This window comes from Aotus nancymaae, unplaced genomic scaffold (genome assembly GCF_030222135.1).
Source record: "Aotus nancymaae isolate 86718 unplaced genomic scaffold, 86718_ANA_hifiasm-v0.15.2.pri h1tg000017l, whole genome shotgun sequence".
Lineage (NCBI taxonomy): Eukaryota > Metazoa > Chordata > Mammalia > Primates > Aotidae > Aotus > Aotus nancymaae.
Genome location: NW_026988429.1, coordinates 5,771,294 through 5,790,533, shown reverse-complemented (window position 1 = coordinate 5,790,533; position 19,240 = coordinate 5,771,294). Strand labels below are relative to the sequence as shown.

Here is a 19,240-nt window from a genome sequence, read left to right as displayed (position 1 = left end):
TAAATAAGATTATATTTTCTATTTCTCCCTCCTTTCATATGTGCCATTGGTGTTATACATTTTTAAAATTATACATTATAAACATACTTGTTACTTTTTGCTTTAGTTATCTGTTAGGGTTGAAGTTAACAAATTAGTCACTAGACACATGTGGCTAGTTAAATTAATTAAAATTAAATAAAATTTCAAACCCAATACCTTAGTAATACTTGACACATTTCAAGAGTTCAACAGCCATATGTGGCTAGTATTATTGGTGGCACAGAAATAAAGTTTAATCATTGAAGAAATTCTATTGGACAAAGCTGCATTAGAACCTTGAAAATAAGGTTAAAAAGTGTATTTTATTTAACTTCCTTATGCTATTTCTGGTATTCTTTGTTTTTTCTCAGTAGATCCAAATTTTGTCTAAAATTACATTGCTCTGCTTGATTATTTTTCTTTAACACTTTTTGTAGGGAAAGTTTACTACATGATAACATTTCTCAATCTTCTTTCGTCTGATGAAGTCTTTGCTTTTTTTTCCCTTTTTTGAAAGATATATTTGCTAGATGTATAATCCTTGGTTGACATTTGTTTTCCTTTCATTACATTCAAAATGTCACTCCATTATTTTCTAGCATACATAATTTCTGATGTGAATATGCTGCCATTATTTTCATTGTTATTATGCATGTAATGTACATTTTTCCCCATCTAGATGCCTTCAAGATTTATTTATTTTTTTGGAAGTGAATATGATGTGTTTATGTGTGTGTGTGTGTGTGTGTGTGTGTTCATTTGTGTGTGTATGTGTGAGAAAGAGGGAGAGAGAGAGAGAGATTGAGAACGTATGTGTGTAAGCTTATTTGGTATTTTCTGGGTTTTTTGGGTTTGTGATTTTTTTGTTTTCTTTAATTTTTCAAAATCACTTGGGTGTTACCTCAATGCTCAAACAAATAATTTAAAATGTGGAAGCAACTCTAAACTGAGGAATAGATAGAAGTTGGAAGAGTTTGAGGTGCAGGCTAGAAACTTAGATTGTTATTAAAAAGGACTTTTAAAGGTGATTCTTGTGAGGACTCAGGAAGAAAAGAGAAGAGCTAAAGAGAAAGCCTCCATTTTCTTGGAGAATACAAAAGTAATCACGATCAGAATGTTGGCAGAGATATGGATGGTCATTTACATGAGGTCTCAGACAGAATCAAGTAACATTATTATTGGAAACTAGAGAAAAGGCAATCCCTGTTATAAAGTGGCAAGAAACTTGTCAGAATTCTGTTCATGTTCTTGTGTTTTGTGAAAGGTAGAGCTTGAAGGCAACAAAAATGTACATTTAGAGAAATTAAATCAGATATTTAGCTGGTGAAATTTCTAAGCAAATTGTTGAAGGAGTTGCTTGGTTCCTATGTAGTAAAATATGAGAAGAGAAAAGTGACTTGAAGGTGAAATTATTAAGCACAAAGAACTAGAACTTAAATATTTGGAAAATTCTAGCCCATTTGTATTGCAAAAAGTGAGAAAGCAAGTTTGAAAGAGAACAGTAAGGGTGCAGCCAGTTGACAGTTTGATAAGGAGATTAGTATGGGTATGAACTACAGGCTTAACAAACCACCCCTGCAGAAAAACTGCCACTTTGACCTGAAAAAGGCAAAAAATGGGATGGAATGAAGAAAAGCTGTTAGATTTCTTGAATTTTGCGTGATGGGATTATAGAAATATTCAGCTTCAAATGGGCACTATTCTTCAAGACAAAGAAAGAATGACCACCAAAGTGATTCAGAGGCCATCAAGGCTACCTCCTTGGTTTTGAGAAGTGGGACTATTATCTTTCTTTGACATTTGTTTTTTCTTTCAAAAGGCCAGATGGATGCTCCCTAATTCCCTGGTACTGGGCCAGCTGGCAGACAGATCTCTAGAGTTGAGACTCCTATCTGGCAGGGCCGCAGGTGCAGTACCACCACCTGAAGGCAGGACATGAAGTCAAAGGATTATTCTCAAGCCTTTAGCTCTCATGTAGCTTGTCTTGCTAACATGTAGACTTATTTGAGATTTATCACCTTTTTCTTGTTTCCTACATCTTTCATTTGAAAAGGGAATTTCTATGCTTGTTTTGGAAGCACTGGATTTTGGAAGCACATAACTTGTTTGATTTCACACATTCACAGCTGGAGAAAAATTTTGCCTCAGGATGAATTAGACATGGGGTCTCACTCATATCTGGTTTAGATGACGTTTAGATGATATTTAGATGACACAGTGAACTTTATACTCTAGTCTTGATGCTGAAAAGCATTAAGACTTTGGAAATGTTGAAGTAGAATAAATGTATTTTGCATGTAAGAAGAACATGAATTTTGAGGAGCAAGGGTGAAATTCAAGAGAATAAATGTGCCTCCCCAAAACTGATACATTACAATCTTAACCTCTGATGTGATGGTGTTAGGAGGTGGATCATGAGAATAGAGCCATCATGAAAGGGCTAAGTGCCCTTATTAAGGAAGACATGAGAGCCTTCAGTCTCTTTCTTCAATGGGAGGATATAAGGAGAAGCTGGCATTCACAACTCAGAAGAAAACCATCCGAACCCAATCATGCTGGTGCCCTGGTTGTCCAGCCTCTAGAACTGTGAGAAATAAAATTCTGTACTTTATAAGCCACTCAGACTATAGTATTTTTAATAGCATCTCAGACTGACTAAGACACATATAATGGCAGCAATTCAAATTTCAGCATCTAATTATCACATGGCAGCCTCATCCACACTTGAACCTGATTTAGATAATTGTGATGAGTCTGCTATGTGAAAAAGGCCAGCCTATATAGTCACATTTCTTATAAAAATTTAATTATGTCATCTATCCTTATTATTTGAATTGTTACAAACCTTCAATTCTTCAACAAAATTCTGTGGTATCATTTGACCTTTCTTTAATAGGGATCCTAAATATAAATACAGACTCAGGCACTGAAAATATATGGTTGTATTTCATGAAGTGACATTAAGAACGTTAACTTTTTAGACTATTGAATATGCAAAAACGCAAAGGTAAGCCTTTGCAAGAGTGTTAGAGCCCCCAAAATATGTCTGAATGACTCCATGTGTGCACCAAATTTAGTGATACAAACACTATTCCACATCAATGAGAGTAAAATAAGAAATATCTTCAACTCAATTACAATAATTGATTCCAAATCAGAGGTGGGCACAATGGATGCATAGGAACCATTCAAAGAAGTGATTCATCTATGATTCTGTCATACATTCCAAGGAAGACAAAACATCCAGCATGTCAATTTTTTTAAAAGTTCTTCAGTATTTTATAATTATTACCAGTGAAGAAACAGTATTCTGGCTCAAGACGGACATTTCCTAAAGTGAAGCCTCTCATATTAAACGCACAACTCTCTAAAGCTAAAGAAAGCACTCTGCAAAATTAATACAGGCTGCTCCATTATTGAATTGCTTGCCTTTTGTGATGTCTCTTCTTGCCTTTCTCTGGTTCTCAATTTCATATTACCTCTGGGCTGCTTTAGATTTACTGCTTTATCAAGGAAAGCTTTTTATTATTGTTATTATTTTTAGAGACAGGTTATTGTTTTGTTGCCCAGGCTGGACTTAAACTCCTGGGCTCAAATGATCCTCCCGTCTCAGCCTCCTGAGTAGCTGGGATGCCCAGCATTATCTGAGAAAGCTTTTTATGTTGTATCATAAATTACTCACCTGCCTCCCAAATAATCTGGTGTTGATTCACTTTTTCTGATACCAATATAACCGTTTTTAAAACTTTCTTTAAACCCTGCCATGGTGTCTTATGATAACATTATTTTTCCAAGTTCAATCTTTCTTTACATAAGGCAATGAAAGAATGTTTCCATTTCTATCATCCTATAGTGAATTTATTTGGAGGGCAAGAGAATTGCCTCTTAATAAGAGGTCCTAGAGTGCTTGACTATTGAGAACATATGGCACTATGGGCACAAGTTACATTAATGCTGATGATTCTGATAATGGCAACCCTTCTGCTCTCAAGATTCAGAATGACCTGTTGAGAATTCATTCAGACTTTCGTTTTCACATAATCACTTTCTTGAAGTGTTATTGAAATCTTTGCTTCCAAGGTACCAGGTAGTTTTCACATTCTTTTTCTACAACATTGTTGAGCCAAGAAGAAAGGTGAATGGTCCTGCTCACTTAAGATTATATCCAAAGAATGTTCTAGGTGGCTGCCCTCCCAGCAAAAGCTAAATACAATATGTGAATTTTAAAAAGAAGCCATCACAATATATGTCAACTCACCAAAGTGTCCTAATGCCTAAACATAACATCTCAGCTACATCTTGGCCTACTGAAGTGATGAGATTACAGGTGTGAGCCACTGCACCCAGCCAAGAACAGGATTTACTATATTTTTATGCTAGCATAGTTTTCCTCCAGTAGGATTTTTTTTTTTTTCGAGACAGAGTCTTGCTCTGTCACCCAGGCTGGAGTGCAGTGTCATAATCTTGGCTCACTACAACCTCTGCCTCCTGAGTTCAAGTTATTCTCCTGCCTCAGCCTCCCAAGTAGCTGGGATTACAGGTGCACACCACCACACCTGGCTAATTTTTGTATTTTTGGTGGAGACGAAGTTGCACCATGTTGGCCAGGCCAGTCTCAAACTCCCGACCTCAGGTGGTCTGCCTGTCTCGGCCTCTGAAAGTGCCTGAATTACAGGCATGAGCCACCGCGTCGGGCCAAGAACAGGATTTACTATACTTTTATGTTAGCATAGTTTTCCTCCTGCCCTCAAATCTAACTCTATATCACCAGTTAATAGAATAGAGAAGTTATCTACCCAGTAAAGGCTGGTAAGCATTGATATTCTAGCCAGTTTCACCATGTAATCACTTTAAAATGATGTGACACCTGGATGACTCTTCCTAACTGGGAAGATTGGCATTGAAAGAACACATCCCAGCTTCCACTCAAAATGTTCCAGTACAGTGAACTTTCCAACCATAGGCAAAATAACAACACAGGGCAGCGTGTACTTTATCTATATTTCTATCTCTGTTCATCAACTTTTCAACACCAGAATCAGCACCTGACACAGAATAGCAACCAATAAGTTTATTTAGTTCTACTAAATAGAACTTGCTGCTACAAGGTACATCTCTGTTCCCCTTATCAAATATCTTTAAATCATTCAACTAGACATACTTAATAAGTATCTATCTGCACCAGGTACTATGCTAGGTACTAAAGACATTGCAGTGAACAAAACAGATGTATTTCCTGTACTCATTTAGTTTATAGTTGCTTTTCTGTGTTGTATACTCTGATTGCTTCTCTGAATCTAGGTAGAAAAATATTGTGACAACAGAGTAACTTAAGGAATCAGGGCCTTAGGGATTTTCGTCATTTGTAACTTAGTTCTCCAAAAAGGACTAATGATGTGGACCAAACGAGATTAGCTATTCCTGGAGGCTGTCATTCTACAATTCCTATTGGGAGGGCAGCACCTAGAACACTCTTCTTTGAATCTCTAGGTAAATTATCTTGAAGAGGAGCATGTCTGTGTTTTGTTTTTCTTTTCCCCCAGGAAATGTTTGAGAGTGGTATGCTTTTTGAGCCCTTACATATCTGATAATATTTTTCTGTTGTCTTTACATAAAAATGACAAGTTGGCAGGATACAGAATTCATCAATCATAAGTTTTATCCTTCTATCTCTGTAGGTAATTTCTCCAGTTTTCTGATGTTTATTTTTATTACAGAAAAGTTTGAGAACAATCTAAATTTGTTATTTTTAACTTTTACCTTTCATATCTGTAAAATTCTTTGTCACTGAAATTAATAAATTTAACAACATAAAATGTACACTGTCCATTTTCCCTTATGAATCTCTCATTCTCATCTCCTCGAAATTTTCTCTTTAACTAAAAAAAAAAAAATTGCTATTATACATTGGCTGTTGACTTTGCTCTATCTAGTATTGTTAGTTTTTAAGGTAGATCTTTAAAAATTATCTTCTAAAATGACAATTATCTCATTTTTTAATTTTTATTCTTTTTACCTTTATATTACTGATTTGACTTTATGTTCCTTTCAGGGTAGGTTTTAATTTCACATTTGTGTTTTGGGTCTCCTTAGGGTCACATGTTAACTTGTGACCATTGATGTACAGCCAAACTTTTTCTGGTAACTTTGCTCTCCTTCTTAGACAGGTATGATGGCCCAACTAACTCATTCAGATATGGCCTGGGTGCCTGCCTAGGTCTTGGTTAAATGAGTAACGAATGCGGATTGGTGTTGATTCTAAAGACATTTGTATGAGGTGGAGACTGAAGCCACCTGGTTTCTGCTTCTTCAAAGACTCCTAAACATGGTATTAATGTAAACTTTATGAACATCCTCATGCTATGTACTCAAATGTCTGATACCAGCCAGGTCAAAGGTGAGATTCTGCAGCATCATAACATAAGCACTCACACGGTGCCAGGGAACCTCTCTTCTGAAGCATCTAAGTGAAGAGCAAAGAGGATATAAAAATGCATACTTGTCAGTAGAAAGAATATATCATTCATTTATTTTTCAAATTTGGAGTTTAGAACAAGCACATTTCTTGTGTCTTAAATGATACAGACAAGTTTCACAGAGTAACTCTGAAGATAATTTAGAAGATATTTTAAAGCCATTTTTGCTCACTCCGCTACTGTAGATAAAAATTACTGGGTCATGGCCAGGAACAGTGGCTCATGCCAGTAATCCCAGCACTTTGGGAGGCCGAGGGGGGTGGATTATCTGAGGCCAAGAGTTCAAGACAAGCCTGGCCAACATGGTGAAACTTTATCTCTACTAAAAATACAAAAATTAGCTGAGCATGGTGGCACATGCCTGTAATCCCAGCTACGTGGGAGGCTGAGGCAGGAGAATTGCTTGAACCCTGGAGGTGGGTTGCAGTGAGGTGAGATAGCACCACTGCACTCCAGCCTGGTGACATAGCAAGACTCTGTCTCAAAAAGAAAAAGAAAAAAAAGTACTTACTGGGCCATGGGGCAAAGAAGAGCATGATGGGAAACATATAAATAGTGCAGTTTTTTATGTTTCTGGTGTATGTAGTGTTGAGGAGTCTAAGTCTAAGGGGGTGATCAGGTGGGTGAGGAAGAGAGGAATCTGAATCCTTTTCCATTAAAAGTCTGGTGTTGCACTGGCCAAGCCCAGACATAAGGAGGGTAGAGAATGGGAAAAATCATTCTAGAAGCATTGTGGTTAAAGGATGGGATGAATGCTAAAAGCTTGGTTAGGAACCAATAATTCAGGTAAGAAATTTACCTATTGTTACAGTGTGGTTAGATAGAGTGAGAACATTTTAAGATATTTAGGTAATAGAATAAAAACAACTTAGCAACCAACTGAATATAGAAGAAGTATGTAGAAAGAGCTTAGAATAACTTCCAGTTTCTGGAATGAGTGATCAAATTGATGTTGAAACCAAAAGAGATATTAGAAATAAGGGGAGATTTTGAGTTGAAAGAGGGTGTGAATGTAGAACACAATAAATTCACTTTAGACATACTCAGTTTAAAACAATATAGTTAGATTGAGGTGATTATTTCATGAAGCATAGTCTATCGAATTAGCAAATTATGCACTTTAATATATACAATCCTTACCAAATATAATTTAAAAATAGTAAACATAAGTTTCCCAGGTAGAGATATTCAATAAGATGTTAGATATATGGTCTAGAATTTTAGAGAGAGGATTAAAAGAAAGATACAAATTCTGAGGCCATCGGTATATTACTATCTGGAAAGATAACTAAAGAAGACACTGGGCAATGTCTTAGTTACACAAGGCACAACAGTCGAAAAACAGACCAAGTTCCTACCTTGGGAAGATAACATTCTATTAGAAGAAGAAAAGCAATAATCAAATAGGCAAAACATAAGTTGTATAATTTTAGACTGTTTTTTAAAAAGGCTAAGAACACACTCTTAAAGGATGCTAAAATGTTAAGAATTGAACGAACAGAAAGAAAAGTTATTTACAAAGAGCCAAGAAGGAGAAATTGATCTAAAGAAAAATCAAGGGCCAGAAGTGAGATGTCAAAGAGGAGTGATCAAAAGGACCAATGCTAAAGGTATTAAACAATCAGTAAATTTTCTTCTTGATTTTGTTCAAGAGCTATGGCTCTGTCTTTGTAATCAGAGCTGCTGGAGAGAGCATATGGAGCTCTGGCTTTGCCATTCTGATAGCTGATTTTAAAACAAATCTTACCATGTTTTTGATATTGCATTCCTAAAATGTTTCTATGAGTAAAACTGAGTAATTCTAAAGGAATTTAAAATTATATATTGCTTATCCAAGTTGATTGCAGCTATTTCATTTCTCGGGCAAGGAAAACTTTTATCGCTCAAGACATGTGGAAGAAAATGGATATATCCTGATGTTGCTCTCTTTGAATAAAAAAATCCCTTTTAGTTACAATACTTATCTATTTCTCCATTTGTAACTATTTTTTTCCTAAAAAATACCATTTGTCTGTATGTTTGTAATAATTTTAAAAGTAAACTAGGTTATTTTCTGTTCTTAGAACTAGGAGTAGAAGTTCACAGTATCAAATTATTTTTATTTGCAATGCAGTTGTTTGTCTTAGATGCTGAATGTAACACCTTCAAGATTCTTCTGAGGTATGTGATTTTGTTCATCAAATTTGTTATTTAGTTGCTTCTCTATGTTGCTTAGAATAGAGTGTGAGAAGTTTTCATGTTGAATGCACTTCATATGTAATTATATTTTAAATTCTGTCAGGTTTTTCTAGTACTGTTAATGCATTTAAGTGTGCATAAAAGCCCAATCGTTTTATCCATTTCTTTTTCCATGAGAAAGAATTGGAGTGTCAGGATAGTTATATTTGAATTAGCTGTAATCCAGGCAGAAGCTTTTCTGTGGCATGCACTTCTTTAGAAATGGCAGGGGAACAAGTTTCACAGGGGGCAGCATCACTTTGAAAACATGATTATTAATCTTTTTCTGAGCAAAAATGTGATAAAGAAATTGGTTCAGCAGGATGAGAGCCTAAACACTTTTGTGTTGCATGGTGTGAGATGGAAAATAAAATGGGTAAGGTTATTGCTAAAATTCATTCTCCCTAGAAAGTGTTCACTGTAAAGCATGGCAAATATATAATAAACTTTTTTTTTTCCCTTTTGAACTTGAGAGGGCACCAGCTCTTCACCTTGTTAAGTACAGAGAAAATAATGGTCTTTTGATGGGCTTGTGCTTGGTTGAACTAGAAAAACACATCATTAACAATCCTGTTGTGATGAAAAAATAAGTGAGTGGAAGAATTTTGTTATATGGCTTCAAAGTGTTTCTAATAAAAAAAAAAAAATCTCACTAATGCATGCAGACAACCACTATCTAGAAAAACTATTGCCCAGGAAATGGTACAAGACATTCATGCTTACTCACTCTAGTCATGTTGGGTGTCGACCTTACAGAGTAACATTAGGAAATTATTTTTCTTTTCTTCAAAATTCACTCATTTTATAAAAAGAGAAGACCTCATGACTCTTATAAGAAGTAAAATGATACTGTTTTAGTGTTTTGCTATGTGATATAGGAATAATTAAATCATGTGACAACACGAGAAGTAATCACATCCAAAAGTCCTGAGAATCTATAAGGAACTTTCCATTACAGGGCAAAGTAGCACTGTATCTTCTATAGAGGTTTTGGTCCTAAAGGTCAAAACTATTTCCTCCTGAGATGCTTAACTCTATGGAGAGCTTAACTACACTGGCTAAGTGTAGGTTACCTGAGATTAAGGTTTGTTGTGGATATTTCCAGCACAGATCCTACAACCGCATCTTATTTCATCACTCTATAATGTGAGGGAAGGGTGCTGGTGCCAGGAACCGTCTATTTGCTAGCAGTGGCTAGAGGGAACTAGCTTGATCCTATGCTTTAGACCCTTTTAAGTCAAGGAACTATCTCCTGGGATGAAATGCTAGTTGAGAGTAAAAGGAGAGGTAGGGGAAGGGAGAGAGAGTGAGGGAGGGCGAGCAAGTGGGCTTGTGATTTTTTAGTTTAACATTGTCAATTCTCCCTTTATTAACCAAAAGGACAATATAATGTTCTTAAACTTAGTCAACTTACTCTTTTTTTTCCCTCTTTAGGGAAACACTCAGAGAGTTTCAGTAACTAAGTGTTTTGAAACACTCAGAGAGTTTCAAAGCACTGTCTCTTTTTTTTCCCTCCTTAGGGAAACACTCAGAGAGTTTCAGTAACTGAGGTAGGCAGAAAAAGAGCTTTGATATTTCCCATGAGGATAACTGACAATATATATGTTTCTCATATGAGCCTTATAACTGGGCTTGCTTTGGTTTCATTGGATGTGTGATTCAAATGCTCATAAAGTTCCACATAACAGAATGTAATTTATTAATGTTTTATTTTTCCCCCAAATGACCTATTTGTATTTATAATCATTTTCTTTTCATGTGTGAAAATCAATATTTCACTTTTTTTCTGTTAGAAAAATGTACCAGGTTATTCAACACTGTGAACTGTAGGCCTCAGAAATGTATATAATTAAAGTAAATGTTTATGTATGCATGTTTTCTGTGGATTTTGAAAAGGGAAAATTTGGAAAGGGAAAATTATGGTAGCTCTTCTGTTCCTCACAAAATTTTTATAAACTTGATATTACAAAAAATTCCCTGAACACATTGAATTCCAATTATTTAACTCTTTGAAATGTTGTGTTTTCATTCCATTTGTATTCTTACATATATACTTAGATTTTTTGTTTTGTTTTGTTTTATTCTTTCCACAAAGGTAAAAACAAATAAAACATGAAATTGCTCTGTTCTGGACAGAACTTTGGTGCTGAGATTGCTGAATTAACAATTTCAGCATTCTAACCAAGTGTCATTTTACTGTCTAGATTTCAATTGTTCCAAGAGTAGGAAAAAAAAATCTTTTCTAAAACATATGCCAGAATTTGAAATAATAGTGGGTCCATGTTATAAAATACAGACAAAAGGCAATGAATCTAAGAGCTGATGTCAATTTGTCTTGGAGAGACTAGAGAAATTCAGAGCTTTCTCAAAAGAAATAACATACAATTTCTTTCTACTTTAATACAGCACCAAATGAGATATAATTTTAAATACTTAAACACAACCCAAAATAACTTTAATAGATTTGGAATTCTATTTAATATTTATGCATTTAATTCATGCAAACAAAAATATAAATCAAATGTGTTTAAGAATCTTTATTAAAGGATTCAGCATTAACTGCTGAATATACAAAAGTCTGTGGAAGGTAGTAAAAAAATCAAAGGACAGTTTTTGTGCTGGGTGTAGAATCTCAACGTTTTTAGCATTGGAGGAGTCTTTAATGAGCAGAAGAAAATTTCAGTTTTAGGGGATATTATGGGCTGACTGATTTAGAGGTTTGTGGTTTACTCACTTTGAAGTAAAAAAGTTACTCTCTTAATGTGATCTCTTATGTGGACATTCTCAACCTTTGTAAGGTATTTCTAGGTCTAACTTCTCATATTTTAAAGTAATATCCTGGATATTATCCCTAAAAATCTATAATTCATGCCTAGTTTTCCCCACTTCTCCAAATTTCAAAGTTCAATAGTGAGAAAATAGGTCACAGTATCTAAGAGTATGAAACATTGTATACGCCTAAGTGATCTCCAAAATCTTGAGTATCTTATGGGTCATACTAAGGAAATTTACAGAGTTGTAATGACATTCCTTGCATGCAAGAATTTTTATGTGACTATTTCTTTGATTGCCCCAAGTGGGTCACAGTCCTGGCAGGAACCTGGTTCTACACAAACCAGGTTTTTTGAAGAGTGTTTTAAAAATCTGTTTGCAAAGGTATGTGTAGGCAATAGAGAACAACAAGGGAGAGTGGATTATCCACAAGCTGGAAAGGGAAGGCTGACATTAACCCTAAACATAAATAAGGATTGTGTTTGCCAGCAGCTTTCAACAGAATAAAGTCTGTGGAGAGAGTGGCCTGACAAGAACTGAGATCTTTGGCCATGGGATGCAGCCAGACCATTGCAACCCCACAGACAGGGAGCTCAGGAGTACATACAATGACCTTACTTTTCTCCTTTTCGCCAATCGCCCCACCCAACCCAAACCTCCAGTGTCATAGAGTGAAGAACAAGTGTGTAGGAGAATAAATATGCTATTTAGCATATATCCCAAACTAAATATGCCACCATCCCTGTGGTCTAGATTTTGACTATGCGTATGGAGGATATATGATTGAAAAATAATTTTTGCCTAGATTCAGGAATACTTAATTATGCCTTGTAATGTATGATAAGCATAGTAATTTTTAAAGTCACAGCCTTCTACTCTCACACAGACCCCCCCGCTTTATTTATTTTTGACTGTTCTAGCTTTCAAATCAACTTTTCTATCATTAACTCATTTAATGACATGTGCTCTGCACACTCTGCAATTGAGGCACTGTGTTAAGTCTATTGGTAAGGAAATGAACATAAATCAGGCTTTGCCCCTGCACTGTCTGGTAGTTAAGATTTATATAATGATAAAAAACTCCCAATATTATAGAGTAACACGAAAGATATGAGCATATATTCACAGATCTGCCTCTATGGAGCGTCTAATTTGCAGTAATGTTTTATAGAAAACAAAGATTCTGGAGAGGATGTGGAGAAATAGGAATGCTTTTACACTGTTGGTGAGAGTGTAAATTAGTTGACCATTGTGGAAGACAGTGTGGCGATTTGTCAAGCATCTAGAAATAGAAATACCATTTGACCCAGCAATCCCATTACTCAGTATATACCCAAGGATTATAAATCATTCTATTATAAAGACACATGCACAAGTATGTGTATTGCAACACTGTTTACAATAGCAAAGACTTGGAACCAACCCAAATGTCCATCAATGATAGACTGGATAAAGAAAATGTGGCACATATACACTATGGAATACTATGCAGCTATAAAAAAGGATGAGTGCATGTCCTTTGCTGGGACATGGATGAAGCTGGAAACCATCATCCTCAGCAAACCGACACAAGAACAGAAAACCAAACACCACATGTTCTCACTCATAAGTAGGTGTTGAACAATGAGAACACACGGACACAAGGAAGGGAACATCACACACTGGGGCCGGTAGGGGGGTGAGGAGGCTAGGGGAGGGGTATCAGGGGGTAGGGGTATTGGGAAAGGATAATATTAGAAGAAATACCTAATATAGATGACGGGGGGATGGATGCAGCAAACCACAATGGCATGCATATACCTATGTAACAAACCTGCACGATCTGCACATGTACCTCAGAACTTAAAGCATAAAAAAAGAAAACTTTGAGTCTGACTTCAAGACAATTTTATTTCTACTTATTTAATAAAATGGCAACTTGATTATGATTAAGTTTTTCTTATGGGTCTGAATGCAAGGAATAATAGCTGGCCACTGTAGATTCAATCATTTAACCTCTGAAAAATTTATTTTTATCTGAGTTTGATAAATATTAATCCATACTGGAAAGACATATCCAAAGTTAGCATAATAATATTTTGAGATTTTGTATTTTGAGTAGGATTCCAGAGCAGACTTATTTCCATAAGATATTTTAGGTCATTTTTAGTGGTCTATTGGGGGAAGTGTGCAAATGTTTTCCAACATTTTGTGCATTAATTTACCATTTAAATTATTACATTATTGGCACAAAATGAAAGAAGCATGAGTGAATTATAAAAGCATAAAATGTGTGACTGTGTGTGTGTGTGTTAGATGTAGATTGTAAGTACTAGAAAAGTTATAGAATTGACAAATACATATTGTGAATTATACATCAGAGTTCAGTTTGTTTTATAACAATATGATATGAAAAATTATTTACAGAGCAAAACATACAAATAAAAAAGAAAACTGTGAAAAATGGGAAAAATTGGGAGGGAATCACCATATCCTAGGAGTTAAGGAACAGTCTTGCAAAGGGAGAGTATCAGCACCATGGAGAGCGACACACGTCCCTGAATCCTTTTGGTCATCTCTATGACCTAGAATTAGGTTCTCGTCTGATCCTATTTCTAATAACTTGACAGACACTTGTGCAACTTCTTTCCATCAGAACTGAGGGGTTTAGTCTATATGACAATAAAACTATATTTTAAAACTAGCTTTTAGCACAAGAAGTCTTTATTATCTTGTACAGAAGTCCATTAATAGCGTAACTGTTTTGGTTTGAATGGTGATGTAGGGATCATATCTATTCTAATTACCTCTACTTCCCTGTCTTTGTCTCTATGGCCTCTAACACATCTCCAAAGAACACAATTCTGTTAATCACTGAGCCAATAATCTGATGAATTATTTCAGTTATAGCATTCTTGGGATTAAAGCAGGAGTAGGTTGGCTAAATACTAAGCTTGTCTTCAGTCTTGTTGGATTAAGTGGCCCAGCCTCCTTTTCTAAACACACACACACACACACACACACACACACACAAACAAACAAACAAAAACCAGAAAAACAACAACAACAACAAAAAACAGTATACTATCTGTCTTGTAAAGTACTAGCTGGCCACACCTATGGAAGGGAAATATCTGACCCTACCACTAGTAGAGAGCCAACCATACTTAATTTTCTGAATGGTCACGTGTGACTTGCTCTGAGCATGTTTGCTTTTATGTCGGATAGATCCTCTCATGCACTACTACAGAGGACTCACTTATCTGTTGGCACAAATTTTTAACAGCTTGTAAGAACTCATGGCTCCTGTTTACACATTTCATTGTCACATTTATAGCATGTCAATTCCTTGAATTAAAGCACCAGAGCCAGGGGGCATAATTAAATTTTTTATTTAAAAATGATACTGCCCACCTTGCCATTTCTTTTAGACAGAGCTATTTCTTTTCAGTCTCTTGAGCTGAGCTTATTTGAATGCTTTACAGCTAACATCAATTTTCCACCAAGCAATGCCCAGGAATATGCTCAGAGTGTATGTAGTACTTATGTAAGACATTAATTTTTAAAGTAAACATTTTCATGGATGTGGCAGATAGCTGCAGTTATTTCTGGAACATAGCAGATATCCAAGACAGATGTGAATTCACACCAAATCATGACTATGCAGGCAATCCCAGAGTGGTCAGTTTAAATTAGTAATATCGTTCCAGGTTCTCCAAATTTTCGAAATTTTCCTGTTTCAGGAAGATAACTTTTTATTTATTACAAATTAGGTCTGATATGATAGTGGATAGTAGGTATTTTTATACTCCTTTAACGATTTTAGGTGACAGTGGTTATCCTTTGAAAAACTACTTAATTACTTCTTTGTCTCATCCCCAGACTCTTTCTGAAAATAGAATCAATATACGTTATAATGAAACTCAATGAGTGACTAGAATGATAATGAAGAATGCATTAGGAATCTTTATAAATGGGATGTGAATGCCCAGTTGAATCTAGTGGAGCCTCACCATTCTGCCCTTCAGATATTTGAAAGCTCTATATTATTTAGTAAGACCATTAAATGTGGCTTGTCTTTCAAAAGAAGGTGCAAAGATTAAAGCAACTCACCAAATGGCTGAAGTAAATGACCATGATGATGTGTACTTTTCCAAAATTTATTCCAAATAGTAAAGTAAAGCTAAAAATATTGAAGCAATGTATTGATCTTTATTTTAAAGGGAGAAAAAAATCTCTCTCAACTATAATACTTGGATAATTATTTTTATTACAGAAGCGAATTGTGCACCACAGTTATATTTCACCAATATGTAGGTGCTTTGTAGTAAATGCTATGAAAAAACATACTACTTTCATCTGAGGCATTTCTTTCCTTCAAGCAGAGGCTGGAGATATTTTAACTGTGAAGTTTCACTGAAGATATGTCTAGTGGTTGAGGTCTGAATGATTCTCCAAGGTAAGTGACTAAAGTGTGATTATTGGCTGAATACACGTTAGGTACTTAGAGATTGATGTGAACCTTATGTCTCAATGGAAGTCACTTCTGCCTTCTCAGTTACCCATTCAACTCCTTGAGAGCAGTGATGAGGGAACACATTATCTTTTTATGACTTTTGTATACTTTATGTAAACTAATTTAATGTTGTCAAATAGCCAGAAAAATAAAGAAGAAATATGTTTACATACTCTGACAGTGTTAGACTGCTTCCTTGTAGTAAGCTAAGAAAGTTTCAAAATTCTCCTATATTATTGGGTAAAGGAAATAATCATTCCAAAGTTTGAGGTTTTACTCATGAAGCCATTTGGCTACCAGTGTATCTAGATGTTGTTCATTGAAAAATAGTTGTGATATTTTGGATTGTAGAGTATATATATAAAATTCAAAATATCATAATATTCACTATATCTAGCATACAGTATAATGTATATATTTATTTTGAGACATACATATGTGAAAAATATTATATATATGTATATTTAATACATGCCAAATAATGATATTTAAAGATAAAAAGAATGAAGTAATTTGATCTTTGAGTCAAATAAAGAGTCTTAAACTGATATTCTTGTCTACTGAACTAATTTCACTGTGGTTCTCCCAGTAATGATCTTGATTTTTGACTTTAGGAAAATTACTGTTTTGTTTTGTTATGTTTTTTACTCTAGTCCCTTCATCCGTACAATGAGATTATGTCAAAAAACAATGATTACTAACCTGTTGACCATGGATTCCTGAGGGTTGCTGAGTTATTTTTTTAAAGCTCTCAATTCCAAATCATCACCAATCTTTATTTACAAATGACTAATGACTGCATATAACATGCTGAAATGTAGTTAATGTAATAATATTTTTCAGAAAAACCTATCTCAACTTATAGTGGCCATTTGTTATAATGTAATTTCTCAATCAGTTGACTAGCAGAATTTTTGTTTTGATCCTAAAAGTATCCTCATACTTGAACACATTTTGCAATCACTTGAAAAAATTAGCATTCAAGTCACTTCCAACACAGCACAGTAAGTCCTTGAATGGTGTTTTGTTCAATGTTGTTTTCATTTGTTGAGAAATAAAACTCTCAGCTGGCACCATTGTTTGTGGAGTTTGCACATTTTCTCCACGCCTGTGTGGGTTCTTACCTGTTACTCTGGTTTCCTCCCATATCCCATAAATGTGCACATTAGGTGAATTGGCTGCCTACATTGTCCTTGTCTGGGTGAATGTGGATGTGTGTACAAGTTTACATTGCAGTGGGATGTTGTCCTGTTCAGAACCGGTTCCTGCCTTGTGTCCTAAACTGCTGGATGGGTTACAGCCACCTAGACCCTAAACTGGAATAAATGGATAATAATTATCTTATTTTCATTAATCTTTCTTAAGTATAGGAATAGCTCACATTCATTTAAACATTTAATGTAGAAGTGTTTGGATCTTTAGATATTTGGTGATATTTAGTGACCAGAAATATGCCATAGGAATTTAACTCTTGTTTACATCAATTAGCCTATGGTAACATGGATTTATTACACATCATTTGCCTTAAAGTCAAAGTTTTCAAGAACCTATCCAGGATATTGAGAATTTACTGTAATCTATGATTTTAGGATAATTTCATCACGTGTATTATAACTTGATTCAAACAAAAAGTCTACCTAGTAAAATAAGTTCTGTATTATGGAACAGTTTTATACCATATAACCTCTAAAACTTAAAATGTGATCCTTTTCATGGCCACTGTTAGAATGGCCATGTTAGATAATTCCTTGGTTTATCACACAATGTTTGACATAAGAAAAGACAAAATTCCCATATCTAAAGCATGGGAGGGTTGACCCAGTGGATGTAGAGCAGCCCTTTGGTTATACATGATTCACATACCAGTGGACCATAGGATGATTCTTTAATGTTGTATCTGATATTCACTCCCTTCTTTAACATTTTAGTATTCAAATAATAATTAGACTTTTCCAAGACACGTGGTCACATTTCTTCTTTGACTCATGACAGTAAAAAAAGGAAAATGTTATCATGATCTTTCTGCCTTTAATGGGACTTTCTGCTATGTCATGTATTTCTGAGACCTCATCATTCTGGAGTCCATAGAGTGTCATATTAATAATTGTTCAGTCTCAGACATCTCCCACAGATTTTTTTTTCTGAGATGGAGTCTCACTTTTTCACCCAGGCTGGAGTGCAGTGGCACGATCTCGGCTCACTGCAATCTTCCCTTTCCAGGTTGAAGAGATTCTCCTGCCTCAGCCTCCCAAGTAGCTGGGACAACAGGCACACAACACCATGCCCAGCTAATTTTTGTATGTTTAGTAGAGACAGGGTTTCACCATGTTGGCCAGGATGGTCTCTATCTGTTGACCTTGTGATCTGCCTGCCTCGGCCTCCCAACGTACTGGCATTATAGGCGTGAGCCATCACGCCCAGTGATCTCCCACAGAATTTTAAAAAGTCTTATCATCCCATCAATTTTCTTCTAACTGGTACTGGAAGAAATTGGAATAGAAATATCTGTGTGTTGAAGACTTGTTGGAGTAACTGTACATATAATGCCCTAATTCAAGGAACTATCCTTTAAACCCCAATTCTGCATTTCTATATCCACATATATTGAGTGTGACCCCACAGATTCACCTATAAAGGATCTGACTCCAGTTTAGTTGATCAGGTTTTTTCTCATACTTTTTTTTTTTTTTTTTTTTTGTGACACTAGAGTGCTGGTGCATTAATGGCTCTGGAGCTAAAAGTTAATGTGGAATAGCAAGGTGGTGCTTATTTTCCACAGTACTCTTAGTGAAACAGAAATGGAAGCTTGCAGAGGGAAGGAAAGCAATATATATAGTGACAAAAACACCTTAAAGAAAAGAGATAAACTATTTTCTGAATTTTCCTCTATCCAGTAAACCTTAATGGTACTTCTTTTTTGTGTGTGTGAGTTGCCCTTCTATGTGCCAATATATTCCTCCTCTTCCTTTTGCTTATCTGAATATTTCTTGCAACAGAAATACTAATAACTAATACAGTTAGTCTTTCTTGACTAACCCAGACTCTCATATGCTAGAGGATAAGCCCATTGTAGTCAAAATGGTGTTGCTAATACCACCATTTTGCTTCTGATGTTGGCATAAGACCCATTCCTTTCAAGCTCCCTGGGGAATAATTCCATCTGTATAATAAGGTCTATTATCTCTTTTCCACTCTAACGAATTATGTACATTTCAATTTCTTATCACTTCCATTCTCTTATACTGAAATGGAAAAAATG

At 35.3% G+C, this 19,240-nt stretch overlaps 1 long non-coding RNA gene across 2 annotated transcripts in view; it reads right to left on the bottom strand.

Annotated features, from left to right (window-relative positions):
* Nucleotides 1-19,240, bottom strand: part of LOC105717122 (uncharacterized) — a 316,882-nt gene that overhangs the window by 32,886 nt on the left and 264,756 nt on the right. The gene's annotated exons all lie outside the window — the stretch shown is intronic.